The following is a 14,739-nucleotide window of genomic DNA, read 5'->3' on the forward strand; positions in this document are numbered from 1 at the left end:
TTCATGAACAAACTGTCAATTTACAAACTGTCACAGTAAACAGATGGCCTAATAAGAATAAAAGCAGTCAATGTACACAAAGTTTTGATTTAAAAAATTGTGTCAATTACATCACCTCTATTTTTTCTATATTTCATTCTAGATATATATATTCTAGATATCATTATTACATAAAACAAAGATCAACATTTTCCAGACTTTTCAGGTTTTGTAACAGCTTTTGTTCTCTACACACATACAAGGGAGTGAGCAGAGGTTAAGCTGATCCATCAGTTTGGACTGCATCAAGAGAACGGACATGCAGACAGGGCCCAAAACACCCACGCCACATGACACGCACACACAGCTCGCCAGCATAGTGAAGTGCTAGAACTGGACTTCTCGCTCATCACCCGCTTTCATCTTGGCATTGGCAGAACAAGATTTTCAACAAGAGTCCAAATTTGTGTCTGGTCTGGCCAATTCAGAACGACTGATGTATACTCTTTAACTCTCTCTCCCCACTTCGGCTGCGCTGGGCCAAAGCCACAGGCGTGCAGGAGAATCTGATAGTCGTGGAACCCGCGCTGCTCTCGCTCCGGGCTGGAATGCATTTCTGCAGAACTGCACTTTTCACCATATCAGGGGAATGATTGGAGGTCCCCACCAAAAAGTTTTTAAAACTTCAAAAAGAACACCATTACTGTAATTACATGGGAAAGAGCAACCAGAACATTATTCAAAATACATTATTTTGTGTTCCACCAAAGAAAAAAAGTCAGAAGCACTTGGAACAATATGAGGTTCAGTAAATAAAGTGTTTAAAACTATTCCTTAAAGACAACAACCATATTTTGCAGACACACATTTTGTAATATCGGCCTCTCATCTGAGATTGTAAACTGTGATTTACTGATATAGAGATAAAGAAAGTGAACAAAGCAAATGCACAGCCCAGCTTGTGATTGTGTGAAGAACTGTAGACTAGACTGAACAAAGAAATCATGATGCTGCATATGTAAGAAGCATGTGGTCTATTATAGGAGTCAAGATGATTATATTTTGAGTGAAATTTACATTTAGAAACTGTATGTGGGTGTGGAAATTGAGTTTGGCATATAAGACATAAAATCTACAAAATTTGAGATCATGAACATGAACATGAAAATGTCATACTTGTCATTTGTATGGAAACCCAAAAGCTCTATATACCTCACTTGATGGTCTACAAAGAGAGACATCCCCCCTTAAATCTCCTCTGAGAACTGTTACGTTGCCCCCTGCTGGATCAACTGCTACTAGCTTTGTTTACAAGCTTTCTTTTCTACAGCTAAACCCTTTCAGTCTCTCAGACATCATTAAAAACACCTTTATATCTCTCACACTGGCTGAGCACACAACCTTTGTCCTGCAAAGAGTTCCATCACATGATTCAGTAAATGGTCTCAATTTGAACACAGCCCATGACAATAATTTGTCACTTATGAAACAAAGTTCTCTCAAAAATATGATGAATGACTTTTTCCACATTTTACAGCTCTTCACACAGGCACACAGGCCATGAAATACAATGAGACAGGTAGAGGAAACATACTGCGTCCAGAATGTTAGATGAGAAATGGATTGCATTTGTTTGCATGGTTTTGTCATTTGCACTGCTTTTCTCAGTATCTAACCATCTCTCTTTTTCCCTGAAGGTGAATGGGGGAATCTAAGCGAACCTGACACCACAAATGTGAACCACACCCTATTTAACTCCACACATCCTCGTTTAGTTTTCCCGAGCATAAAGGGGGCAATAATCTCAGCTATATCAGAATTGTTGTAAAGATATGGGCGAGGGTAATACACTGCTGTCTATATTTTGCCCTGATTTGGCATCAGTGCAAAACTTGGAATTTCCCCCGAGCTGTAAAGCTTCAAGCCTATATATATATATTGGCTTGAAGCTTTACAGCTTTCAGAGTGCAGTTTTGAGGGTTATAAAACTGCACTCTGCAATTTGGGAGTGTAGAATATGGTAAAATATTGAAATCACATGCTAACATACAATTTTAGACTAAAATTATCCTGACAATAGACTATACTTATTTTTTAATGTATTAAAGATGCATTCTCTGAGAAAAAAAAAATTATGCATTGATGCTTCTCAAATCAATGTATATTATTTCAAGGATTAAGGAACGAGGAGTTTCTGATATTTTAACTGGAAAAGACAACAAATATATTTGTGAAGAGCAGGATTCTCTGCAGTGTATCTTCAAACTTCCACTTCAGCGTTTTAAAAAACAGAAGGCGTACGGGAATATCTGGCCAATTTGTTTTTCAAGAGCATGTGGACTTTACGTTTTGGCACTTATACCATTGACTTCACGAGTTGTCTGATGGCGGGGATTCCCCGGCACTGCAATGTCATGAGATGGTAATCGCTATTGGAGCTGCATACCAATGTGAATATGAATAAACCTATAAGTAGTTAAAAACATTTTGTTTGTGTCCAGCAATTTCTTTTTTTCTCTATTAGAACAAAAAAGTATTCAGTGCGATACTGCATTGAGTATCGGATGCTGTTTTTAAGAACAGTATGCAGTATGTGTGGACTGAATCCAGGCCCTGGATCTCATTTCAGCTCGTAAATCTCTACAGCCAGTTCTGTGCAGCCGCTGAAGGTAATCTTATTGTAAGATATTTTAAAGTTCCAAATTACGTTCAGTTAAAAACAGATCTCACACCAAGTTTCACATGCACTTCAGCATGAAACTGTTGGGTAAAGACCTTGGAACATATAAAGATGCTCAGTCTTTTCCAAATCTTTTTCTTGCTTTTATTAAGAAACATTATCACTGGCAATCATGGTGGAAAAAAGCTTTTGTTACAAGCAAACATTCTGGCTTGTTCACTTGTCAATCTGAGAGTCGCTCTGACAAAATAATGGATGAGCTGTAAAGAATCGACTGGAGATTCCCCAGTGGTTTTAAGAAGGCTTGTGCTTACTGGTTTGATGGCCTGATTGCCAAGAGAACAACAGGTAGAAGAGAACACTACCTGATAAGGAAGTGAGAGGCACTGCTGTGATTTGTTTTTCCCATTCAGGTATGGTGACTCATCAAGTGCTCAGAACTGAGACAAAGTTTGTGTCAGGCAAACAGCCACAACAAAATACACAGGGCTGGCGAAAGAAAGTGACAGGGACAAACACTGTGCATCTTCAAACAAACGATCCAGCATATACACCGGGCTGACGTACGGTCTGAAACTTTCAAGTCACTTAACCACAAATCCTACTTAACCAATGAAGATTTGAAGTCACATTTCACTATACTATGTAATCACAAGACCTACGCACAAGCGGGCTACACTTCGGTCATGTTGAAAGGGCGCACAGATGAGATAATGGCCACAGTCTTCTCTGACCAAACACGGGAATGGTCATTACAACTCCTCTGATCTCACACCTGCTCCAGACATCCATAAATTCTCCCATATACAGCTCAGCTATTCCGCTTTGTGTAAAAGGAAACAGCGTCCTTATGAATGCTAAGTAACAAAACACAGGCCTCCTGAAATCTCCTGGACACTGTTGATCTAAATACAGAAAATGTAGGAGTTTAGGAGTCATGTTATGTGTACATGTAACTTTGGAGAGTGTGTTAGATGTTTTTCATCCATCTGGATGTGATCGTTGGTCCACAATATGAGGAAATAAACTCTGGCTTGAGTCAACTACGAAAACATCTCAAGCACCAAAACTGAAGACATTTTGTTAGAGAGATGTTATCGAAAAGTTTTGGCTGGAGAATGACATTGTTTGGATTTGCGTGTTACAAAATGATGTGCACATCTTTATCTTTTGCAGTCACATTCCTACAAACCAAATCACGATTTATCATCGCAGCAGGTTTTGCTACACTGGCCACAGAAACAAATATCAAATCTGACCCTAAAAACCCCAAACAGAACTGCAAAGGTCCTGAACCCTTTTAATAGAGGCGACAGACCCTCGTTGTCCAGACCGTAGATACTAGATAGGACAGATTCAATGTCTAGTGTTAGTCCGGTCACGTATACTTTGAACACGACGCAGACTGTGCGAGCGTGCAGGTTACCGTGAATCCAGATGGGCCTGAGGGCTGGGGGCGAGGGGTCGAGGGAAAGACACGGTAGAGATACGCAGACCTGAGCAATCTGAAAACCGGGTGGTCTGTTATGTGGCTGAGGTATGTGAAGACCGCAGGAAGAACAGACGCTCAGGAAAACTGAGGAGCCCACATCAAACGTAATGGCCGAATGTAGAGGTGACCCGATACAGCATGTGTGCGTCTGTGTGTATCACCGAGAATATGTCGGTCGTACGCTGCTCAAGCTGCTGTGGGTTGGATCACAGCAGCCATTCTCAGATCTGTTACAGGGTCCCACGGGAAGAAAGAGCCACCCACCCACAGTGCCACTGTCAAGAGCATCAACGTGCTATCTTCTTAAGTGCAAACATATGACCACCAATACAAGAAAGTTTCTCTAAATGTCTGTGCTATCAGATAGGTGTCCATAACATAACTAACTTGCTCAGCAAGACTCTTTGAAAGGTTGCTCTGCCTTGACAGTTGACATAAAAAAACGACTATAAAAGACAATATATGCTAATGTAAACCATAGCACCCATTTTGAAACACATTTTGAAAGACAATGACATGTGAAATCAAGCTTAAAGGCACAATATGTAAGATTTTTTTTATTAAAATATCCAAAATACCACTAGAACAGTGTTATATATTTTGCTGACTTGTGTACTTACATTATCCCAAATGTTTAGACGAATGTTTAAATCCAGAGAAATAAGCAATTTTAACTAGTGACACGGACCGTGTCCATAGTGTCATTGTGTCGCCTGCCAATGATGTCATAACCCCTCGATTTCCGGTTGTTCTGTTTTGTAGAAAACATGGAAACACCAAAGACGCGTTAATACGAAATACCAAAGACGCTTTAATATGTTGTGCGTTTTAATAGACCAGTGACGACCGCACAGAGTAGCATTATAACAGAACTTTCAAATGTATCTAGTATGATAAAACAGCGCTGCTTTTTTTCCCCACATACGCATGTCGCCTGCCAATGATGTCATAACCCCTCGATTTCCGGTTGTTTTGTTTTGTAGAAAACATCGAAACACCAAAGACGCGTTAATACGAAATACCAAAGACGCTTTAATAAGACGACTGCACAGAGTAGCATTATAACAGAACTTTCAAATGTATCTAGTATGATAAAACAGCGCTGCTTTTTTTCCCCACATACGCACGACTGGAAGGAGCGGAAGCGGTCGACTGTGGCATAATAAAAGCTCCGCTGCTTTCGAGCCGTGTGTCACGCTCGTTCAGCGGCCTCGTTTCACTTCGACGGCTTTCAGCCTCACCCTGCTTCATTCTACTACGTTAATAAATCATTAGCTCATCCATGAACATGATTTCTGCCCGAGTCCCGTCGGATTGCATCGGCTGTGGGGATGAAGACGACAACTCCCATGATTCCACACTCAGTCACGGCGTCATCAAACTACGCCTTTGCCTCTTTGTTTATTTTGAATACACACCCTCTAGCAGCAAAAATTACATATTGTGCCTTTAAGCAGCTACAGGCGTTCCTGTTCACATACTAGCGTAGAGTCAGGCCTTATTCTTCGAGCTAGCTGCTTTAGCATGTAGCTACATTTGTCTAGAACATGTTTGTCGTTGTTTGGTTGTAACTATATCTCATTGATTTCTTTCTAACTTTCTAACTAACTTTCCCCGTCTTCTGTGTTCACACTAACAACAAGGTCACGTAGCATTAAGACCAGTAAAAATATTTTCCTTTATCAGTAGTTTTTCAGTCTTAAATCAAGATAAATGTAATGTGTAAGATACTACTTTTTTGGAAAACCTTTCTCTTTTTTTACCCTGTTACTTTTTCCTTTTATTTTGAGTATAAACTTCACTAAATTGTTTAGAAAAAAAATCTTCTGAAAATGATCTTACACATTTTATTTATCTTGTTTTATGGATGTTTAGTATGGGAAACATGACACAATTCTGATTGAAGAAAATTATTTTTCATGTATATAGCACTTTGCCCTGCCTGTCAACTCAGCCTAGTTTCCTTTCATTCTCGTCGGCGTGAGAAAAGATGATTGACATCTAAGAAAAGCAAGAACAAACATGAATGAGGAGGTGTAGCAAGCTTAATAATAAGATGTCAGTTTGTGTGTGTGTGTGTGTGTTTGTGTGTGTGTGTGTGTGTTTACAAGTCAATTCATCAATGACAAAATAAAAGCCCAAAAACTAGTGAGTATGAGCTGTCTGAAAATAGTTTTCCCACTTTTACATCATAATATAGTTGAGCTTCGCTACCTCTGTCTGGTGACGAGCTGTCAGCCAATCAAATCCCACTGGAAAGCACCTCATTGGCTGTTAAGCCTCACAACCATTGGCAAGCAAACGTAGAGGCCTGTTTCAGAGCCCTAGTTACAAAAACAAAACAAGATTTCTGTTATAGTCATAATGATCTGCGATGAGTAGATCAGTTGGCTTATGCATAGCTTACGCTATTGTCAGACCATCTTAACGATAAACAGATGAGGCAATTATACTTGGGTTAATTGTGTCACTTTAATAAAACTGTTCAGAACCTATTGACAGCTGTGGTTCATTCACGTGTAAGAAATCAAAACCTCATCAGTCACATGTGCGCACACACACACACACATAAAGGCCTACATATATATGATTTTACACATAAACACTGGTGTGCAAACATTCAATTTTGTCTTCTTAACCTTTTAAGTCTTTGGTACCTGTAAGTCATAACCTCTTATTATTATTATTATTTTTTTTTTACAATGTATTTGTTTGTTTTGGGTTTTTTTTAATACAGTGCATTTTGTTTAATATGGATTAAATTGATAAATATGGCTTTCTTTTAAAATAATGTTTGTTCAATTTATTAAATAAATAACTGGGTGCTTTTCCACTCATAATGACTGTTTTGAGTTCAAAAGGGAATTATCATAATAATGGCCACTTTAAAAACTTCGATGATCAGTAAATGAAGAGGTAACTGAGTTTTACTGATACAAAAAGTAAATAAAGACAAAAAGTGTGCAGAAAACTGTGGTTAGCAGTTAAAATGCATTTTAATGCAGATAAAAGAGATGATGAACAACAAGCTGCTCAGAGAAAACAGAGTGACTGCCAGAAAGACCCTGTCCTGAGGGAAAACAGCCAGCATTGAACCAAACTCAAACTTGCTTCTGGTCCAAAAACAACATGCCAAATGCAAGCATGATCTTTTTTTATCGAACTAAATCATGTTTTTACAATCCGGAACTTTTTATAGAAACCCAAATGAGCCTCTCGCTTGAGCTCCTGTGGCTCCAGTGCGTTTTACAGGTCCACGGAGAGTCAATGAGCCCATTGGGACTACTATGTTCAGAGAGGAAAACCACCTAGACCGCAAGAGATTCAGCAAGTTGTACAGCAGTGTATGAAGACCAACCCCTCTCTATGAGTAGAAGGGATTTGTAAATAATAGCTTTATGTTGTATTATATTGTAGGGACGTACAAGACTACCGATTTTTGAAATCAACTTTGGTGGTTTGCCTGAATGACTAGCTGAGTAATCAGTAGTAATGATGCGTTCACATCATGTCGGCATTACTGTAATTAAAAGTTTCTAACTTGTAAAAACCCATTTGCGCCTGCGTCAACCTTGTAATTAAAGACTGGAAACTCAATTTTCAGAGCGCTTCGACTTCCACTGTCCACTGTGATGTCACGTTTAAACAACCAAAATGGTGGCAACTTGAGCAGTTAAATGAATACTTGGTATGCATTCTATGTCCTTCAATATTTTCTCAGAATTTCTTAGAAACCTGTGTATGTGGCACAAAGCGCTCAAATCACAATCACAATGCAACAGCCGAAGACGTCTACCAACTTTGCTTTAAAAGAAGGTCATTACAGCATTGCTACAAAATAATTAAAATAAATACAGTCTAAAACTAGCTGAACAGTAAGTCAACCTCTGTGACTCATCCCTAGTATATTGTGCCTATTTGGTTCAAGAGGTATATTTATTAACAACTATTAAGGACAAAGACACAAACACACATGACTTGGAGATTAGATCATAGGTGACACCTTTAGAGTCCATAATGCACCTCTCCAGTCAGTCATCCAGCAAACATTTCTTAAAATAAACCTAATCTTTTTCTCAGCTCGACATACTCTGAAACATTTTCTCTCTCTCACTCTCTAAGCGGCTCTCGTGCGAGGAACGGAAATTTCACTGCTTTTTTTTTAAGCCTCAAATGGCCACTTTAACACAGACCGAGCAGTTGAAAAAACAGAGGTAGTTAAACGTCTCACATATTTCATAATCAGATGTAATATGCACACACACCTGCAATAACACGGTTCCCACTGTATTGTGCACCCCACACCCCACCATACCATAACTCTGTCCCCAGGCCTCATCGTTGCCTGCCACCTAGCTCTGCATTCTTGGCCGCTAAAATCGGTGTTGAATCAAGATCATACCACTGTAATGAAATCATACAGAAAAGAAAAGCGACGGTTGATACACAGTCACAAATGTAGTAAATAATCACTTCAGCTAATGCTAGTTAATGCTTTAGAGTCCTTGAAAATCATTTCTCGTCAAGGGCTGGTTTGGATGCTCTTTGTGGAAACAAACGCATAGAACTCACAATTGCCAGCTGTTCGCTTTAATACCTTATTAAAGCCACACACACCCATTACACTTCAAACTTGGTTACTAATCATAAAGTTTGTACAGCCAGCAGCTGCTTTGAAGGAGACGCCAATCCATAGTTCATTAAGAACATAACCGATACCTTTATCTTTATTATAGTAATATATTTACACTAATCTAGTTCCACTGAACCGAACGAAAACTAACAACTTCCTGCAGTTCCTTTGATAGATGACCTATGGATATATGGGGGAAAATAAGTTTTACACTGATCTTTTCTACATCACCTTTTGACTATCAAAGAAAACATACCAGTACAGCTGTTTGGTACCAACTGTTTAGATAGCCTAGAGCGGAACAAGCAAATCTGTTACCTGCTCTTACATGCACGGTTGCTCAACTTAAAGGGTTAGGATTAAAGTCTTATGGCTTGAATCTGTCATTAGGACAAAAAAAATGGTGTGTGACAGGAACTTTGAGAGACTTGGAGAAATGTTTCAGAAAATGGAGACAAAAACAAAGATTAAGCCTATTGAGGCAAGATTTACTTTTGGGTTCTATGACGTCGGGTTGTACCAAATACTCATATTCCCACTTCAAAGGCCAAAGTTGGGGGTGGATTTGTTCTTCAGGAATAAAACTGAGTCCATTGGCAGCCTTATGGAGTTTGTTAGGGATGTTAGGCAGAATGGGGCCGAGGACTCTGTGGCCATCAAGTGCCTGGCATACCGCCTAACCATGCCATCGTGCCGAGCCAAACCAACTACGGAAAAGTCTGGAGAGAAAGGGTTTGACATGTAATGGGAAGACACACACAACAGTGATGTACTTGTAGGTACGAAATGGAAGAAAGTTGAGAGGCCTGGCTCTCCACCCCTGCCTGAGGTCCGGACCGCAGGATGAGCGGCAGCTATTCATTTTAATAACTGCACTTATTTTCTTCCCTGCCAGGAGCCATTATCATAATTCACACTTTCTGCACAGTACCTGGATAGCTTTAGTGTGGTTTACAAGTTTGGGATTTTAAAAAGTCTGGAAAAGTCTTCGAATTCTGAAACAGAGCGAGGACGAGAAAAATGAACCAACAGTGTTGAGCCTATTTACAGCAGCCACACACCAACCTCAGACAGAGGCAGGTTGTAGATCAACCAAAAAATTCAATTCTCTTATAATTTAGTCTCAGGTCGCTCCAAATCTGTATGATTTTCTTTCATTCTTGGAATACAAAAAGATGGATTGAGAAGATGTGCACATGACTTTTCCAATCAATTACAATGAACATGCACTACAAAAAAAAAACTACAGACAAGATGCAGTAGTTCACTGTAGTAAACACAACTCTTGTGCTTTATTTCAAGTCCTCTGAAGATATATGATATATAAAGATATATGATAGCTTTTTTGCTGAAGATCTTGACATTTTTTTTATCTCTCATTGGCATGTTTATGCAAGTTCATTTGTAGTATTTGTTGAATTTGTAAATTAATTATTTTTTTGAGTCAATCAGGTGATTTTTGGTGAATCAGTTGATCCAGTTCACAAAATTGGATTTGCTCACAAATCAGACTGGTCCGGTTTTCAAGGTAACCTCACTGACTTTAAGTGGTTGCTACGGTTAATAGCAGATTATTAAAAATTTCACCTCCTGTGTTCCACAGATGAAAGTATGACTTTGAAATCAAATGTAATGGCTTTTCATTCTTATTAACTATTCCTTTAAATGTGTCATGAACACTGGGGATGTTTCACACGGAGTCCACCTCCTTTAAATCACACCGTGGAGAGATGAAACAAGGTTTCCATCCATGCTTGTGCAAATTCCTCTTCCCCATTCTCATCTGTCCTGTCACACACAGAAGCAGTGGAGCTACATCTCTATAAAAGTCACTTTGAGATGTGACAGCGGTTGACAAACACTTGGCATCTGCTTTAATGTTTACACTGAAGCCTCACCCTCAAGCAGCAAAGCACTAAATATAACAGAAGCTACATAAAGCAGAAAGAAAAACGAGGTGAGAGTTATTGCTCTTATCTCCAAAAAGAGAAAGAAAACAGAAAAGCCTGCTGCTCAAATACCCTGGTAAAAATGCAAAGCAGTGTGGGAAACCTCTGTGTAACGTTATGCAAAGCTGAGTGGGAGATAAGCAATGGCCGTTTACATAACGGCAACAAGGATCCAGAGTGAGAGATACAGCTGTCCACCGTTCTTAAAAAAAAACTGCCATAAGCAGCCACAAAGTACAGTCTTACAGGTTGCTGTTTGTTTTGGCTTTTGAAAATTAGTTTATTAGCGAACAATTTCTAGCTACCAGGCTTCGTGTGGAGAAAAGAAAATGTGTGCCAGTAAGAAAATGAATATTTTACACTACATGCAAACCCAAGGTTAAGGCCACCTTTACCCACTGAGTTAAGTAACATTTAACCATGAGTTATTAAGCCAAAGAACTGAATTAGTAAACAGTACAATGAGAAATATTAACCCAATATGAACCAACATACTCTCACAGGCAATCTCACGTTTTGGCGAATTGGTGGCGAATTTGAATTCATTTAATCTCATTCATACGTTTTTTTGTATCTGCCTACACCTCACTTATGGTTAGGGGTGGACCTCATGCTTATTTTATTTTGGGGGGGAAAAATCATACATTTTCATACAGATCAAATTGTATGAATTCATACAAATTGACCATCGAGTCGCTAAAATGTAAAATAGTATAAAAATTCTCAAATTTCCTACTATATAAAAATTTCTCATGTGATCGTGTTGGTATGAACAGTGTAAAATATGGAACAGAATAACCCAGGATTATAAATTACACTTTTTGAAGCCTAGCATTGTACGTTTTCCATGTTGCAAACAGCATCACGTTTCCACTATGCCCTCAAACCTATGTTGCATAGAGAGGATACATACATACAAAAACATTTTTATTCTGAAATGTTTTAGACACTGCAAAAAATAATAATAATAATTGTAGACATTTTTTCAACATTTCCTCTGTGATATTTCAAAGAAGAAGATTCGGAATGACATGATAGTGAGTAAATCGTGACAGGATTATCGTTTTTTGGTACACTACCCCTTTTAACTAAAATCAAATATTATAACTAATATATTCAATGGACATTTTTGCAAATATGACAAATTAACATGATTTATGAGATCACGTATTATATTATTCTCAATTACCTTTGTGTGAATACTAAATGTGACTGCCCGGTTTATAACCTTGTGTCATTACTATCACTGTGTAGCACGTGTCAGGATTTTTAAAAGAAAAAGGTTTAAAGCTGTTTCATTCTGTAAGGCTAAGATAAGAACATCTAGTTGCTCTACTAGCCTGAAGTTAAAATGCTTTAAATACAGGGAAGAAGCGGTTTAAACAAAGCCAGTTTATCTACAGTCACAACCAATCTACATCTGTCTGCAATACCCCACATGACATGAGCGCAGTTCTAAAGCAGATTTCCTCCCATTGTATGTTTTATATGGACTCTTTCTCCATTTCTAACCTGCTTTATGAATAGATCTGAGCCCTGACACTAAGATCTATTCAACATGGCTACTTTCGACACACCCCTCTAATGCAGCATGAAGCCATCGTCTGCTCCACTGCTCTCTGGCAGCTTTGATGACTGACATGCTTAAAGAATACTGTAGTAATACCCCTCCCCACAGACTCAGTTCCCATGCAAGACACTTCCTTTAACCAAACCCCTCCTGGGCTGTTAGTCCTGGAGCAGTTTGAGCTGGAGTCTCCCGATTGTGAGTCGCTTTGCTGTTTCATTAAGCTGAAATGAATTCAGAGAAACAGCACAGAAATCAGACAGAGAGACTCACATCGGGAGGAAATAAAGGCTATTTATGCTTCACCTGCTCTTTAAAGAGTTAGGATCTTTCCATATTTGGAGTGTTGACAGATGATTGGTTGTGTTGCTGCTGGAGGCGGAGTCTAGGTGTTTTTATAGGTGCAGTGGCATCTTAGCAGACCACACCCACCATAGTCAGGTGAGCTCATAGGTGCCGTGCTGTCACTGCAATCAAAGGCGATGAGAGAAGAGTTACCAAATCGCAATTCAAGGATTTGAGGTGACACATAAGTGCCCTAGATAGCCGCAAGGGATTTTTGAAAGAGTTCACAAAAAGGGCATGAAACTGGAGACAAGAAAGACAGCACATAGGTTGAAAAGCCTTTCAATGATATATGGTGACACAAGGATTAAAATGCATAGTTAGGATTAAGTGAGAAAATGCAATCGAATGTACATGTCTGAAACTAAATGAGCTTGTTAATTTTCTGAAGTTGACACAAGGATTAAAATGCAGTTAGGATTAAGTGACAAAATGCAATCAAAAGTGTATGTCTGAAACTACATGAGCTGGTTAATTTTCTGAAGTTCTGAAACAAAAATTGAAGGAAAAAAACTCATAAATTGTATAATCTGGCCTAAGGCTCTGGTCTATTGATAGAAAGCAAAACCAGCTAAATGGACGAAAAATTTAATGTTCATAGAATGAACTCCAGATTCCAATCACTGTAGGACACAAGCTGATGAGGACATGAGGTGTGGACCAGTCTGACACAGAAACACACGCACAGCTCACATAGCCCAAAGACATCATATTATATGAAAGATAACAACGTGTACTGTGGTAACCTACATTTATGGTGGCCACTGTACAACTGTGATAACTTGATATTAGCAAATGCTGGATACTGAAAAGCTTAAAGGAGGTCCCATAATAATTTATGATGATTTTACATTCCTAACAATAGCTGTAGTAACTGTGGTTTGTTAGCAGAAGCAAGTTACCTTCAACTTGTTGGTAAAGGCGCCAAACCCGGGATCTGTAGTGGTGATACGACGCCATCTAGTGGTCAAGTGACAGCATCACATTTATAAATTAAACCGTTTAACTTCAGTCAAACAACAGGTTGATAATGGTTTCAATATATATATATATATATATATATATATATTTATTTTTTTTATCAGATTCGAGAAGTGTCTGTATGTAAAATGGTTCACATTAACATTTCATAAAGCAGATGGCGCAGCTCAATTTAAAATCTGAGAACTAATGACAGTAAGATTTTGTGGTTAAAGACGAGAATTTTCGGCGAGAATAGCGGGCATATTTTGCCTCTCCACATTAGCGGTCCGAAGGCCCCCTTTTGAAGTGTTTGACTACCTGCCTCAGAAAACAAGCACTAGCCAATAGCATTTGAACGCGGGCTGTGAAGGAGCAGGCATCTGCTGAATTCTAAACATTTCATTCATGAATGAAGATCTGCAGAAGTGAAAGAGATGCGACATGTCGTTCATCAGTTCAATGTGAGGCAGCGTCGTTCACAACAAGGAGAGAAAGCAAGAGAAAGAATTATAAATTTGTCAAAACAGCTACACATTTTAAGACAACCCTTACCAAAAAGTAGTATACTTCGTTTATTTTAGTAAGTATACTTAAATCAGTTGACTGAATTATTCACAACAGCAATATATAATTGGCTAAATCTGAAATGTGCCCTCATTCACTATTCCCTACATTCCCTCACTAATTTAATCTATCGCATACTTCCCTATTATATATTAGTAGGTGAAAGAGAGTATGCGAGGCGAGTAGTATGCTCAAATTCATAGTATTCGAAAAACAGTACGTGAAAATTACCCGGATGACCTACTTCTGTGTTATGTGACAGTAACATGGCGGATGTATGTCCGAAGGTGCGTCCCAAATCACATACTTATGCACTATTCTGTGACATTTTGTAGTATGAATAGTGCGAGTAGTGCGTTCACACTGAAAATTCCAAAAAAGAAAAAGTGCACTTTAAATAGGCTACCCGAATGATGCACTTAAATAACCCAAAAAATTAAGTGTGGAATGTTGGACACTTCATGCACTCAACTGTCGCAGCTTTAATTATGTAGCGAAGGGGGCGGGGCTATCAGACTCCGATTATGAATGGCAAAATAACCTTATATAATTCATACACTACATGGT

The 14,739-nt window shown here is 38.8% G+C and overlaps 1 long non-coding RNA gene across 1 annotated transcript; it reads right to left on the reverse strand.

The window, feature by feature from the left end:
- Window positions 1-11,954: 11,954 nt before the first annotated feature.
- LOC107666246 (uncharacterized) lies at window positions 11,955-13,624 on the reverse strand. Its single transcript, XR_001631648.1, has 3 exons — window positions 13,548-13,624; window positions 12,607-12,767; window positions 11,955-12,524 (listed from the first exon to the last, which is right to left on the reverse strand). It is a non-coding gene; the product is annotated as an uncharacterized LOC107666246 (long non-coding RNA).
- Window positions 13,625-14,739: the final 1,115 nt, after the last annotated feature.

Source organism: Sinocyclocheilus anshuiensis, unplaced genomic scaffold (genome assembly GCF_001515605.1).
Source record: "Sinocyclocheilus anshuiensis isolate Anshui unplaced genomic scaffold, SAMN03320099.WGS_v1.1 scaffold936, whole genome shotgun sequence".
Taxonomy (NCBI): Eukaryota; Metazoa; Chordata; class Actinopteri; order Cypriniformes; family Cyprinidae; genus Sinocyclocheilus; species Sinocyclocheilus anshuiensis.